This window comes from Acomys russatus, chromosome 4 (assembly GCF_903995435.1).
Source record: "Acomys russatus chromosome 4, mAcoRus1.1, whole genome shotgun sequence".
In the NCBI taxonomy this organism is placed as follows: Eukaryota; Metazoa; Chordata; class Mammalia; order Rodentia; family Muridae; genus Acomys; species Acomys russatus.
Window position 1 is genome coordinate 31,977,910 of NC_067140.1, and position 13,957 is coordinate 31,991,866.

At 47.0% G+C, this 13,957-nt stretch overlaps 1 long non-coding RNA gene across 1 annotated transcript; it reads right to left on the bottom strand.

The window, feature by feature from the left end:
• Nucleotides 1-1,126: 1,126 nt before the first annotated feature.
• Nucleotides 1,127-2,784, bottom strand: LOC127187915 (uncharacterized). Its single transcript, XR_007830510.1, has 3 exons — nt 2,563-2,784; nt 1,497-1,542; nt 1,127-1,391 (listed from the first exon to the last, which is right to left on the bottom strand). It is a non-coding gene; the product is annotated as an uncharacterized LOC127187915 (long non-coding RNA).
• Between the last annotated feature and the right edge of the window lie 11,173 nt (nt 2,785-13,957).

Genomic DNA, 13,957 nt, shown 5'->3' on the forward strand with positions numbered 1-13,957 from the left:
TTTCTCATATAGGACTCTAGAGGGGATAGTGGGCATCTTAGTGGTCCACTGGAATGTGCCAGTCTATGTGTGTGTAATGGGCACTTGTGGGGCCAGATACCCTAGATGAGAGTTACAGGAAGTTGGTTGACTGATGCTGGGGACAGAACTCGGGGTCTCTGGAAGAGTAGCACATACTCTCAACCCCTGAGCCACCTCTCCAGCTTCCTGCCTACATTATATTCCAGGAGCACCTAAATGAAAATCTTTGAGGACACAGTTCCTAGGTAGTTCTTAGGTGCATCTAAGGTTGAGAACGAGTTTTCAAGAGGCCAAGATCTGCTCCCTGCCACATATAGAAGAAGCTGGCACCATGGAAGATTGGTACCCAGTTACTGTTTCTCCTTTGTATCTCTCTCTCCCCACCTTAAGCTGAAGGCAAGCTGGTTTCTCCTAAGCCTGTCTAGCTACTTTAGTTTCTTTCTTCACATCCCATAATTTGTGTCTCAATATCATCTATCGACTGGGTTTAAGCCTTCCAGTCTATTACAAGAAAGTAAAGAGAAAGTCTTTTCTATGTTTGAGCCATAGCATTAGAGGGAAAGGTCTCCTCTCAAGCCCAGCATTCTCTTGAGGTCCCTGGAGAATCTAGGGGCCATAGATCTACCCATATAAACTCTTCCCCAACACCCTCTCCCTTGTACCTCCTGGAAAATTATCTTAATCCATATTGGAAATGTCAATAAAAATGACACGACTGCTGCCAAAAGAAAAGATTTGCCCAAGGCAAGCAGGTCCAGGAGAAAAAGACACACACCGATCTCTGCTGGGTGTGGTGGCAGAGGAAAGTAAGGCAGATCTCTGTGAGTTCGAGGCCAGCCTGGTATATATGTCGAGTTCAGGCTAGGGTTACATATTGAGACCCTGTCTCAAAGGGGCAAAGGAAGATTGACTGACTGATGTCTGAGGTTCTTAACCTTCACAGATTAGGGAACCATTCACAAGCAGTTTTCTAAGCAGAGCAAAAATTACTAGACTTTCCGAACTATAGCCCAGCCTGGTTTCAAACAGGCCCTCCATCTTCTAGCCACACCCATGCACTGATCTGTACCCTGTCCGCCTCTGAACCTCATATCTTCAGTTTAACTTCAAACAGTGAACAGATCCTCAAGTTTATTGAGTGCATGCTAGAGACCCGCCCCAGAAAACCCAGCAACCCCCATGGCCATGAAGTCCAGTCCAGATGCTATCCCAGGGTTTTGCTTAGTACCTCTGGCCTGGAGCAGCCGGGACAGCTTGTACTGAGTAATGCCAGTGACACCGTGGAGGTAGCCGAAAGCTTTCACAGCAGAGGCTACCTCCTTGCTGTGTGTATAGAGAACACCACAGTGGAAGGAAGGCGTTCCAAAATCCTGGAGGAAGAGACATTGGGAAAGAAACATCTAGTTGTTCTTGCTCTTGTCTTATGTTTCCAGACTCCTTCCCTTTAGACCCAAAGGCAGGTTTCTGGGGCTTACCTTACTAGTATCCCAGATCATATGGGTCTTGTTAGGGTCAGGCAATCTGGAAAAAAAATTTTTTTTAAATCAAGGTTAAAGGGAATGGCAAAGCCAGAGCAGCACAGCGTAGGGATCAGAAAGACATCTAGGAGCACAAGGAGACAAAGCTGTCTTCCCGTGAAGTTGAGCAGCAAGGCTCCCAACACAGAGAGCCAAGTATAGCAAAATCCCTTCTTCTGCTCGTCAGCTCAAGTTTTATAAAATTTGGTCCATTTTCATACACATTATTTGGGGAGCAAACTCTTGTTCTCAGCTTGCAAGCACACTGAAGGAGGCTAAGAAGGATGACCATAGTCAACAGCTCAGAGTCCAAGGGCCAAGCAAGCAAGATACCTCCCATTAGAAAAGTCTTGGTGTTGAGGGGCCAGTGTCTGGGTGGCTACACGTGCACCCAGGTGCACGCAATGTGAAGATCAGGTCAACCCACCTTCTTTACTTTGGAACAATATACTTTGTTTATGAAGACAATATCTCTACATTGACCTAAAGTTAGGCTGGCTGGCAAGCAATGTTTAGGGATCTGTCTGTCCCTGCCTCTCTGTACCCTTGGGGTTAGAAGAGCATGCCACCCCGCCCAGCTTTCTTTATGTGAGCTCCAAGGATCAAACTCAGATCCTTGTGCTTGTGACAAGTACTTTCCTAACTGAGCAGCTGTCCTCAGTAGCAAACACACAAAAGTCTTGTTTGTACCGGGCCAGACATGAAAAGCCAAAGGTCATGCACAAGAAAGGACAAATACCACGTTGTCACTGGACCTGGTGGATTGGGCCTTCCCATTCGCTTAGCCTCATAGGTCTTTTTTATCTAGATCACCTCTTTGAGATCCACATGTTTCTTCCATATTAAATGAAAACCCTGACTCTCTTGACTTCCCAGACATGATACAAAGATGTCTCTGGCAGGACATAATGGCCTGAACTCTACTGTAAGAGACCTCAGGTCAATAGGTCTTCTCTTCCAAGGTCCAGTGCCTAGGTGTCCCCACCCACATGCTAGCAAAGGCAAGCAGAGCCTGCTGACTTACCACCCGGGTCACACAGAACCATGTCCAGTGAAGAAAAGACCGAGGAGCAGCTGTTTAGAACCACCACCTGAGGGCAAGGTGCAAAAGACAGAAGTCAAAATCAATACCTGTGTAAGAAGAGTGTGCACACACCATCTCTGTCCTCTCCCAAAGGGCAGGTCTCAGGGACCTCCTCAACTGGACCTCCTCCAGGGTCCTCCTTTAGCTGGACCCCCTCCCCGACCCAGGGCCCTCCTTAACTGGCTTTTACTGTGCCCTGCTCCTCTGATGATTCTTCCAGGATCCTATACATGATGCAGAGAGAACCTGAGAGGATAGCCCTCCACTAGACTAACTCACATTTTCTGCATCAAGGGGTGTAGGTGCCTTGCAGTAATGGGTCAAGAAGCTAGCCAGCTCATTCCGAAGACTGCAGAGAGAGCCAAGGAGACCCTGTAGTTCCCAGTTACCCTTCCTCCTTGGGAATATGACCCGCTTTTTTAAAAGGACACAGTATATAATCTTAAAGAGCTCTTTGCTACCCAGGCCAACCTCATCTTAAAGGGCCATAGACTGAAGAAGTGACTTCTCCAGGGTCACACAGATATTGAGAAGTCAGAGAAGCCAGGCTTGAATTATGGATGGATGCTATTTCTGCCAGGTTAGACTGCCTCCTGGGATGGTTTGTTCTTAGGCAAATCCAACCTTTTGACACTGAATACCATGTTGTCATCTAAACAGGTCATATTCGAGAACTGTGTGATCACGTTTTAAAACGCAGCCAACAATTCTCAATGCTTTAAATAATTTAAAGAGTTTGTATTCATAGCTATCATGCCTCAAGCTGGACATGCCTGCTAAACATTTCCTGGAAGTTATTAGTAAAAAATACAGGAATGTAGTCAAACTTGAATATGGCACATTTGAGGGGAGAGAATGTGGCTCAGGGGGGTAGATACTTGCCTAGATTGCATGCATGGAACCCCGGGTTCCGTCCTTAGCACCACAATAAAGCAGGCATGATGGTATACATCTGTAGTCCCACACTCAAGAGGAAAAGGTAAGAGGACCAGAAATTCAAGGTCATCCTCAGCTGTACAGGAAATATGAGGCTAGCCTGTGCTACATAAGATTCTTTCAACGATTATGTACATAATTGGATATATATATGCAAATATGTGTGTCCATATATATGGATATCATATAATTCATATGAACATATATATGAACATATATATATATATACATATATATATATATATATATACACACACACATATCCATAGATCCAATGGACAATAAAAGCTGCCTATGGACAAGAGACCCTGGTTCTGAAAGTCACTTACAAGGGCTGTCCTTTCCAGTCAGAGTCTTGTATCAGGGCTTCATCAGTGAGGTTCACATCACACCAACTCAACTGTTGACAGATAGAACATGAAGACAGGAAGTTCAGGGAGGTCAAGTGGGGCCCTATTTTGTTCCTAGTTCATGAATAAGTCTCTGCCTTGAAGTTACATGTTTCCCAGCAGGGGAGGGAAGAGATACACTGTGTGCTCCTTCATGAAGGGAGGCTAGCCTTGTCAGATACACATATGTTTTCATGGGAAACATCTGACAGCTTCTCTAAGCCAAAGTTTTGGGCATACCTTCCAGACAGGACCTCTGGACAGTCAACTAGGCCAGGGGCTCAGGTGTGTTGTTCTAGAAGCAGTGCCTTGGCTCTCCCTCACAATGTCTGTTTTCCTCCTGGACCTTCCATGAGCCGAGGAATAGACCAGGAACTGAGCCCAGAGGAGTCAAATCTCAACAAAGCCCAGAACATTGCTTACCCGATCTGTTATCAGGCCAAGGCAAAGCTTGTTCTCGCTGGTATCAAGGTTGTTGTAGCCCTAGAAGTGGGAGGAATCTAGGTCAGGCCTCTTGCTCCATCCTAAAATGGCTCCTCTGGGCATGACAAGACATTGCCATTGTAGATTAGCCCACAGGAAGATTGCACTGTGCCACTAAACAGTTTGATCGGTGTCTGGTGATGCTAAGTGCCAGAAAACTTCACAAGGACCCAGCATTTTGCAGCTGTCAAGTCCCCTCCCCACCTGAACAGACAAATCGGAGTAGCTGGACTGTGCTCTGTGTCCCTTGATGACAGGCATTAGACTCCTTGTTCCCTGAGAGCTGCCTTATGTCTTGAGAAAATCATTCCATTTGATCAAAAGTTGAAAACCTACCAGACAAATAAATGGCCTGGGTGGCAGGCATAACCTCTCCGGCTCTACCTAGAGCCTGGAGCCTTACCCACCACAAGCCCTGCCTATACTCATCTCTGCTCTCACATGGAAGGGGACTCCAAGTTATTGGAGGTCATGCAGCCATTACAGTGTAATAGAGGTATGGTATTTGGTCCCTAGAAAAACAGATGGTCTCTGGCTGGCCAGGCAAAGCTTCAATGGGGAACAGCAGAAGAAGGCATGACTACAGCCATGAATGACTCCATCCTCTTAATGGAGAGCTGTTGTCAATCTTCTTGGCTAAAACACCTTTTGTTGGCAGCTTGCGGCCCTCAAGGGAACACTTGAACACCCGTCCACCTGTGCCCATACTTCTAACCACAGTCCTCATTGTCTCTCCTTTGGCACATAGGCCTTCCTTCCCAAGCACACCAAGCTATTTCTACCTTCCATACGTGTCTCTCGCCCTTCTAGGAAATCCACAGCCACCATCATATAGGCTGGCTAGTGCAGACTTTTCAGATACTTCCATAGATCACCTGAGGACAGCATCCATTCCACGCTCTTGGAAACATTACAAATGCATGTTTCTCTGATGGCTGCCTACATCTGTCACTATGCTGCACTTCACAAAGGCAGGCTCATTTACCAGCGTGAGTACAGCAACTGGCTGCTAGTATTTAAATGCTGAAATTAAAGGAAAGACAGTAGGGATGAAGGGATTCAGACACCCCCCCCCCCACCTCCCTCAGTTCTCCAGCGTCTGGGGCATTATCAGCTTATATCTGTGATTATGCTCTAAGACAACAGTGTTATTGCATCATAAAGAGAGGTAAGCATGCCGTACCTGGCCCAGGCCTCCACGAATCCTAGGGGTTGGGACTTTTAAGGATGTCCCTCCATCTTACCAAACTATTTTTATCTTTGTGGTATTTGTGTGTTTGGTAGGCCTCATAGCTCTCGAAGCTGGAACGGTAAGAAGTAGAGACGTTAGCCCCACGATTGGACAGTGTGTGTCTGACAAAGGCAGCTCCCAACCCACCCAGCCAAGGGCTGAGTTGGCCAGGCTGCCTGCTGTCCAGCTTCAGCGCCACACCAAGTGTCCAAGTGAGGAAGAAGTTCCCTGAACTCCAGTTTCTTTATGGCCTCTGATGATATGAGGTTGACCATCTGGGACAGGAGGTAGCCCATCCTCTTTTCCTGCTTCTGGGAGCCTCGTGCGCATTGCTGATCTTCTGGCAAGAGGCATTGTGTCAAAAACCCAGAATAACTAAAACAATCTTGTACAATAAAAGGTGCTCCGGAGGAATCTCCATGCCTGATCTCAAACTGTACTATAAAGCAATAGTAATTAAAACAGCTTGGTACTGGCACAGCAACAGGCTGGTTGATCAGTGGAATCGAATCGAAGACCCAGATATGAATCCACACACATATGGTCACTTGATTTTCGACAAAGAAGCCAAATCCATTCAATGGAAAAAGGAGAGCATCTTCAACAAATGGTGCTGGTCTAACTGGAGGTCTATGTGTAAAAAACTGCAACTGGACCCATATTTGTCACCTTGCACAAAACTAAAATCCAAGTGGATTAAAGACCTCAACATAAAACTAGAGACACTAAGTCACTTAGAGGAAAAAGTGGGGAAGAGCCTGGAACATATTGGCATAGGAGACAACTTCCTGAACAGAACACCAACAGCCCAGGCCTTAATGTCAACAATTAATAAATGGGACCTCATGAGGCTGAGAAGCTTCTGAAGGTTGGAGACACTGTCAAGAGAACAAAGCGACAACCTACAGACTGGGAAAAGATCTTCACCAACCCTACATCTGACAAAGGTCTAATATCCAAAATATATAAAGAACTCAAGAAGCTAAACACCACCAAACCAAATAACCCAATTGAGAAATGGGGCTTGGAACTAAACAGAGAATTCTCAACAGAGGAATATCAAATGGCTGAGAAACACTTAAAGAAATGCTCAACCTCCTTAGTCATCAGGGAAATGCAAATCAAAACAACTCTGAGATTCCATCTTACACCCCATCAGAATGGCTAAGATCAAAAACTCAAGTGACACCACATGCTGGCGAGGATGTGGGGAGAGAGGAGCACTCCTTCATTGCTGGTGGGAATGCAAACTAGTACAGCCACTTTGGAAATCTATCTGGTGCTATCTCAGAAAAATGGGAATAGGGCTTCCTCAAGACCCAGCTATTCCACTCCTTGGAATATACCCAGAAGATGCTCCAGCACACAACAAGAAAATTTGCTCAACCATGTTCATAGCAGCCTTATTCATAATAGCCAGAACATGGAAACAGCCTAAGTGTCCCTCAGTAGAAGAATGGATAAAGAAACTGTGGTACATATACACTATGGAATACTACTCAGCTATTAAAAACAAGGAATTCCCAAAATTTGTGGATAAATAGATTGAGCTAGAAATTATCATAATGAGTGAGTTAACCCAGAAGCAGAAAGACTTAAATGGTATATACTCACTTATATCTGCATACTAGCCCAAGGGGCATGTCCCACAAAAGCCTTCACTTACCAGGACACTGGACAGAGGGAGGACATCTATTGGACTCTAGATGAGAGAAGCATTGGGAGGAATGGCAAAAGTAGTAGAAAGGATCCAGAGGGTCCTAGAAACCTACAGTAGAACATTATGATAGGCCAGATTTGGGCCCAGGGGTCCCTCTCAAACTAAGGCACCAGCCAAGGACATACAGGCAGTAAATTTAAAACCCTACCCAGATCTAGCCAATGGTCAGACATTCTCCACAGTTGAGTGGAGAGTGTGATACGACTTTCTCACATACTCTGGTGCCTCCATTTGACCATGTCCCCTGGAGGGGGAGACCTGGTGGCACTCAGAGGAAGGACAGCAGGTTACCAAGAAGAGACTTGATACCCTATGAGCATATACAGGGGGAGGAAATCCCCGTCAGGAACAGTCATGGGGGGGGGAGTAATGGGAAAATGGGAGGGAGGGAAGAATGGGAGGACACAAGGGATGGGATAACCATTGAGATGTAACAAGAATAACTTAATAATAAAAAATTAAAAAAAAAGAGGCATTGTGTCTGTTGGCTAGTCAGCTGCAAGAAATGGTACATCAGGACCCGCTGCAACTTCAACATCTCCTGCATCCTTAGGAAGGCCTTGTTCTTTTTGGAGGACTTCTTTCCAGCTGACCCCAGAGTTTGGGGCGGGTGTCTTTCTGGTGACTTGGATTCTGGGTATCTGTATGGGCCTCTGCAGCATGGCTGCAGCCTACAGAGAAAGAGATTGAGCACAGAAAACAAGACAGCCTTCCCCGCAGATCCAGGCATGACTGGGGACAGAACTGATTCTCAGGATCATCACTGGCTCCTTCCACCTCTACATTCTGGGCTTGGGCTCTAACTGGCTCAGAAAGTTCAAGAGCATGTGTGAGCATCCTGGGCCTAGCTGCTGGTGCACTCTATCCAGATGCCATTGTAATGTGTCCTGAGCAAGTGCAGCAAAACCCTCTAGGAGAAAAAGGTGGAGGAAAGTGGCCTTTTCCACGTTCTTCTTGTGCTCCGATCAGAGGCTGTATCATCAGGTTCTAGATGAGGGGGGTTTGCTGTTCAATTTTCAATGCCAAGTAAAGCATTCTACTGCAAGAGGTAGGACAATTTACATGATTGCCTCAGGGTCAAATTTGGCCTCTCACCTGTTTTTAATAGGTTGAGTTGGGATTGGGAAGATGGCTTAGTTGCCAAAGTGCTTGCTGCACAAATATGAGGACCTGAGTTCAATCCCCAGAACCCGAGCTGAAAATCTAGGTGGGGAGGCATGTGTCTGTCATTTCAGCACTGGGGAGGCAGAGCCAAGAGTATTAGCTGCATTTAGACACCAACCTTCACAAGCACGTGCATGTGCACACGAACCCTTCTGCACACATATAAATAGATTTTTTTAAGTGAAAAGGTACTTTATTGGAACACTGACAGGTTGATTTTTGTTTAGTTATGGATTTATTGTAGCTACTTTTGCAAATAGCAGAGTTGAATAGTTATATGGCTCTCAAGCTTCAACTAGTTATTTAAACAACTTTTAAAAATATTTATTCATAGCTGGGTGTGGTAGTGCACACCTGAAATCCCAGCACTCAGGGAGGCAGAGGCAGGCAGATCTCAGAGTTTAAGGCCAGCCTGATCCACAAAGCAAATTCAGGACAGCCAAGGCTATACAGAGAAACACTGTGTTGAAAACCAAAACCAAAACCAAAACCAAAAAAATCTACAAATTTTATTTATGCTGGGTGGTGGTGCATATCTTAATTTCTAGCACTTGAGAGGCAGAGGAAGCAGAACTCTGTGAGTCTGAGGCCAGCTTGGTCTACAGAGCAAGTTCCAGGACAGTCATGGCTACACAGAGAAACATGTGAATGGTGTGTGTGTGTGCGTGTGTGTGTGTACACACACACACGCGCACACACACGCTCACGGGGGGTGGAGCACATGCACCTGTTTAAGGGGGGTGTGTTTTGACTGTGTATATGTTGCGTACCACATGCATGCAGTGCTCATAGAGACCAAAAGAGGGAGCTGGATGTCCTGCAACTGGAGCCACAGATTATTACGAGCAGATATATGCAAGTGCTAAGAATCAAAACCTGGTCCTCTGAAAGAGCAGCAAGTGCTCTTAATTGATGAATCATCTCTCCAGACCCACAAACCTTCAACTAGTTATTATCTGGTTATTATCTAACTGCATCAACTAGTTATTATAACCCTTTCCAGGAAGGGTTGCCAACCTCTGTTCTAGAACATAAACCTTTCTTTTTGCTTGTTTCCCCACCCTCCACCAAGACAGTCACACCAGATGCCCAGTCCCTCCCTCCTGACCTCATGTGGCTTCCTCCTAATGCTAGGACAGGTACCATAGGCTTTCATTTCCAGTTCCCTAGGCCATGCTGCAGCTTCACAAGCTATGTGTCCATCCGAATCACCTGGCAGGTATCATAGAGGCCTGAGGTAAGTGAAGCCAAGCCCCTCCAGACTTTGGTTTGATGAGTGTTGGGGTGAGAACTAAGACTCTTCATTTCTACCAGGACTGTAGTCACAGAACATGCAACTAATGCTTCTGAGGACATGCCAGGATGCCAGAAACAACCAAGAAATGCCTTCTTAGTGCCTCGATGAGCCAGCAAAGCAAATGGAGACCACAAATCTGAGGAAATGGGACAGCCTGAGGCTGGCAATGGCCTCCATTCCTTAAGACAACCTACACACACACACACAGACACACACACACACACACACACACACACACACACACACACTGGGTGCATACACAAAGAAATGTGTTCTCCTGGAAACCATATTTTTAAGAAGGAAGTGAATATGGGTTAAGGTTACTAGGGGACTAGAAGTTGGCAACTCTGCAAAGATGTTTTATACAGGAAACACCTGTCATAAATGATGCTATAGCACAAAGAAATGGTGTCCCTAAAGCCTAGCCCCAAACTGTTAGTACTGAGGTTCATCAGTCCTCTCCTCCAAACCCTTCAGCTTGGCTTCAGTGTCCCTCGCCTGCTTTCACCTACCCTCCAATCTATACTCGACTTCCATCCTGGCTAAAGCCAGTGTCAGGATCAGACAAGCTGCTCCCGGCAAGACAGCCTTCTGTGAATTTCAGGGCAAGGAGAAGTGGGAAAGAAGGGACAGTGGGAAGCCGGGCAGGAATTGACTCAGTGCTAGTGTAGGGGTTTTCTAGGCTTCACCTGGTCTGTCCCTTGAGTTGGCTCTGTAAGTCTCGCTTTACAGATGAGAAACCAGAGCCTCAGAGGAATGAATTGTGCCTGTCAGATCACATGAGTAGAATGCATTTGTCAGGGAAGGTTCCAAGCACGCCATCCCGTAGTCGCTGCGCCTTATGTGCCCCAGCACAGCCATGGGCATAACCCAACACAAAATCAAAAGTACAAACACTATGAGATTGTTGCTGCTTTTCTTCCGTAACTTGGTTGCCCAGTTCTCTAACCCCAACTTATAGATAATGTTGTCACAACGCTATGTCTAAGCCAGCTGACCATAAACCTCCACTGCCTTTTTAACTCCAGGGGACTGTGACCCAAATTCCTCCCTCCTCCCACGTCCCACAGCTTCCATCACGGTACCAGGCTTACCCTCTTTTCTCTTTTCACTCATCTCTGTGCCGTCTAAAACCCTCACATCTGCTGGAAGCGTCTTTGCCTCAGGGACCAGACACTTGCTCCACAGCCCACCTCCTTCCTCTTTTAAGATGGCTTGCTCACTCTCAAGGGTAATGCGATCCTTCTTTTCCCTTCTAGAATGCTCTGCCCAGGAGCTCCCTATTACCTAAAATGGCCTTGGCATCATTACAAAAAAATGGCCCCCTGGAGCATCAGGCTGAAGCAAATCTGAAGAGTGTTGGCATCACCTGAAGTGTTAGAAAGCTGGGAGGGCCCCTGCTCTTTGAAGGAGGCTAGAGCCATGGCCTGTGTGCACAGGACAGAGAGCAGGTGAACATGGTGTTTACAGGCTATCAGGAGTCTCCAGAACAAGAGGGGCCTATTCAATGCACTAATGAGCCTATCATTCCTCCTCATTTCTCAGGAGGCCATTTGTGAGAGCAGGCAGAAGTGGGGTTAGTCAGGATGGGGGGAGGCACTGCACAAGGAAGCTCCAGGACTCTCAGGCACCTTCCCATGGGGCCCAGCCAGGACTTAGGGCCTCCTGCCCTTGTGGCTTTGGCAAGTCTCCCCTTTCTCCTTGCTGAAGATGGGTGGGGGGGGGGGTAGGAAAGAGATAGAGGGAGAGAGAGGGAGAGAGAGACACACACACAGAGAGACACACAGAGAGACACAGAGAGAGATAGAGAGAGACACACAGAGAGACACACAGAGAGAGACAGAGACAGAGAGAGACATGGAGAGAGACAGACAGAAAGAGATAGAGAGAGAGACAGAAAGAGAGAGAGACACAGAGAGAGACACACAGAGAGAGAGAGAATCTACCTTCCAGGTGGGGTGGTATGGAGACTACACAGAAGATACTTATGTGCTGACATGACAAGACATATTGGTTGTGTGAAGGTTTCTCAACTATGCCTGAGCTTGCCTTGACAGTCCAGGAACAGATGGTGGACACAAAGGAGGCTATCCTCCCACAATACCTAGGTCCCTGTTCTCAGATTTCAAAAGAAAAACCAGCCAGGTATGATGGCACTCACATTTAATCCCAGCACTTGGGAAGCAGAAACAAGTATCCTTGAGTTCAAGTGCAGCCCGTTTTACATCATGAGACTCTGTCTGAAAAAAAAAATGCGTGGGCTACAGAGAGGGGTGCCAATGCAGTAGGTCTAGAGGGGGGGGGGGGGGCAGGGTGGAGCCAGGACTCCAGACTGCCACAGCCCAGCCTTCCTCTCACTATATGGCAGCTTTTCCTCTTCATTGTGTCTTCCATGTTTAAAAATAGCATTATTTTCCTCTAAATGGTCGACACACCTGCCTCATTCCTCTGTGTTGTTTCTTTCCAGCTCCCCTATCTAGAGTATAAACTTGATGGGGAGAGATGCCTTCTGGTTGTCTTGTTTATCCCCGTCTGTCTGAAGAAGACCTGATCACGGAAGCACAGTAATCACCGGCGTTGGATTTGAAATTTCCCCCTAAGGCCTGAATGGTTGGTTCCTAAAGCTGTGCTGTTGGGTGTGTGTGTGTGTGCGCGCGCGCTGGGACCTTTTTCTCTCCACCACCTGCTCTCCAGTGTGATATGTTGCTTAGTCACTGGCCAAGAATTAGCAACTGTGGCCTGAAGCCTTGAAAACCATGAATGGAAATAAAGCTTTTGTCTTTCCAAAGCTGATTGTCTCAAGGTTCATAATAGTAAAGGAAGTTAATACCTTGTGAGCGAATGGATGAGTGAGTGGATGGATGAGCAGAAGCCCCAGGGCAATCACCTGAGCTCTTAGTAGCAGGCTTCTCTGCTCTATGGTTCCAAAGCACAGAGAAAGGCTATTAGTTATGCTTGTTTAACACTTGTGTATTCATTAATGAGTGAAGGTGATAACTTTTGTATGCCCTTAATGACTGTTGGCAGCAGAAGGAGGACTTTCCTAGAGAAAAATCCCTTGTTTATAACTTGCCACCAACTGCTGCCTAGGAGCCTCCTCTTGGGGGCATCACCTCCGATCACCCAGACATAACCTGTCTTTGTCAACAGGGGGCGCTAAATCCTTATTTTCTTGTTGCACATGGCCCTTAAGGCAGTCACAGTGCAGGATTAGAAAGGTTGCAGTGGGAATAAGGGAAAGGCCAGGGGCAGTCCATAGCCATCACCCTTTAGCCCCACCCGGGTATGGTAGATGAGTGCAGAAGGTCTGGACTTTAGAGTGCTGAGGCCTACTGGCAGTGGCCAGGCCCTGGCAGACCACTCCAACTGCTGACTCCCTGCACCCCTGGTGGCTCAGAGTCTGCATAAGGTGGGAGTTGAGACAGAGTGGACATTCCTGGTGTGGCTAGAAACCAGACCTACCAATCGCTGTTCCTTTCTCTCTCACTCTGCCCTTACTATTTCCTTGTCTTTCTCCTTCAAAACCAGACAAGATTCCACAAACAGCATGTGATGTGGCCAGCTTTAGATGGCCCTAGGTCTGAAGGTAGGAACAGCAGAGCGAGGCCACAGTGGCTAAGGACAGGAGACTCCTCTTTCTAGCCACCTCCACTCCCAGCATCCTCCAGAGAGCAACCTGGTGGAGATGAACGCAAGGGCCAAAGCCAGCCAAGAACCCCCTGACACACCTCAGAGAAAGGTGGTGGTAATCAGAGGCCCAGAGAGAAACAGCGAGCCTCCCTGAAAGGATCTGCCTTACCTGAGCTGTGGCTACAGCCTGGAGTCTGTGTGGGGGCTCTGTTTTCTGTCACATGATTGACTCCCCAAGAGTCTGATAAGAAAGGATCTAATTTACATGTGGCAAACTAAGCCCACCGGAAGGAATTCTTCAACCTCATCCAAGTTCACGCTGCTTGCTTTAGGCTGAGTGCAGGCCAATCTGAAGTCTGGGCCAATATGGCCTCTCCCTGGACCACAGAGACAGTCTCTGAAGAAGGCCCAGGTAGTGTGGCCTTGTCTTTGGGGCTGTTTGAGATGACCTGGAGTGTGAAGCAGAAGAGGAAGCAGGTCACAAT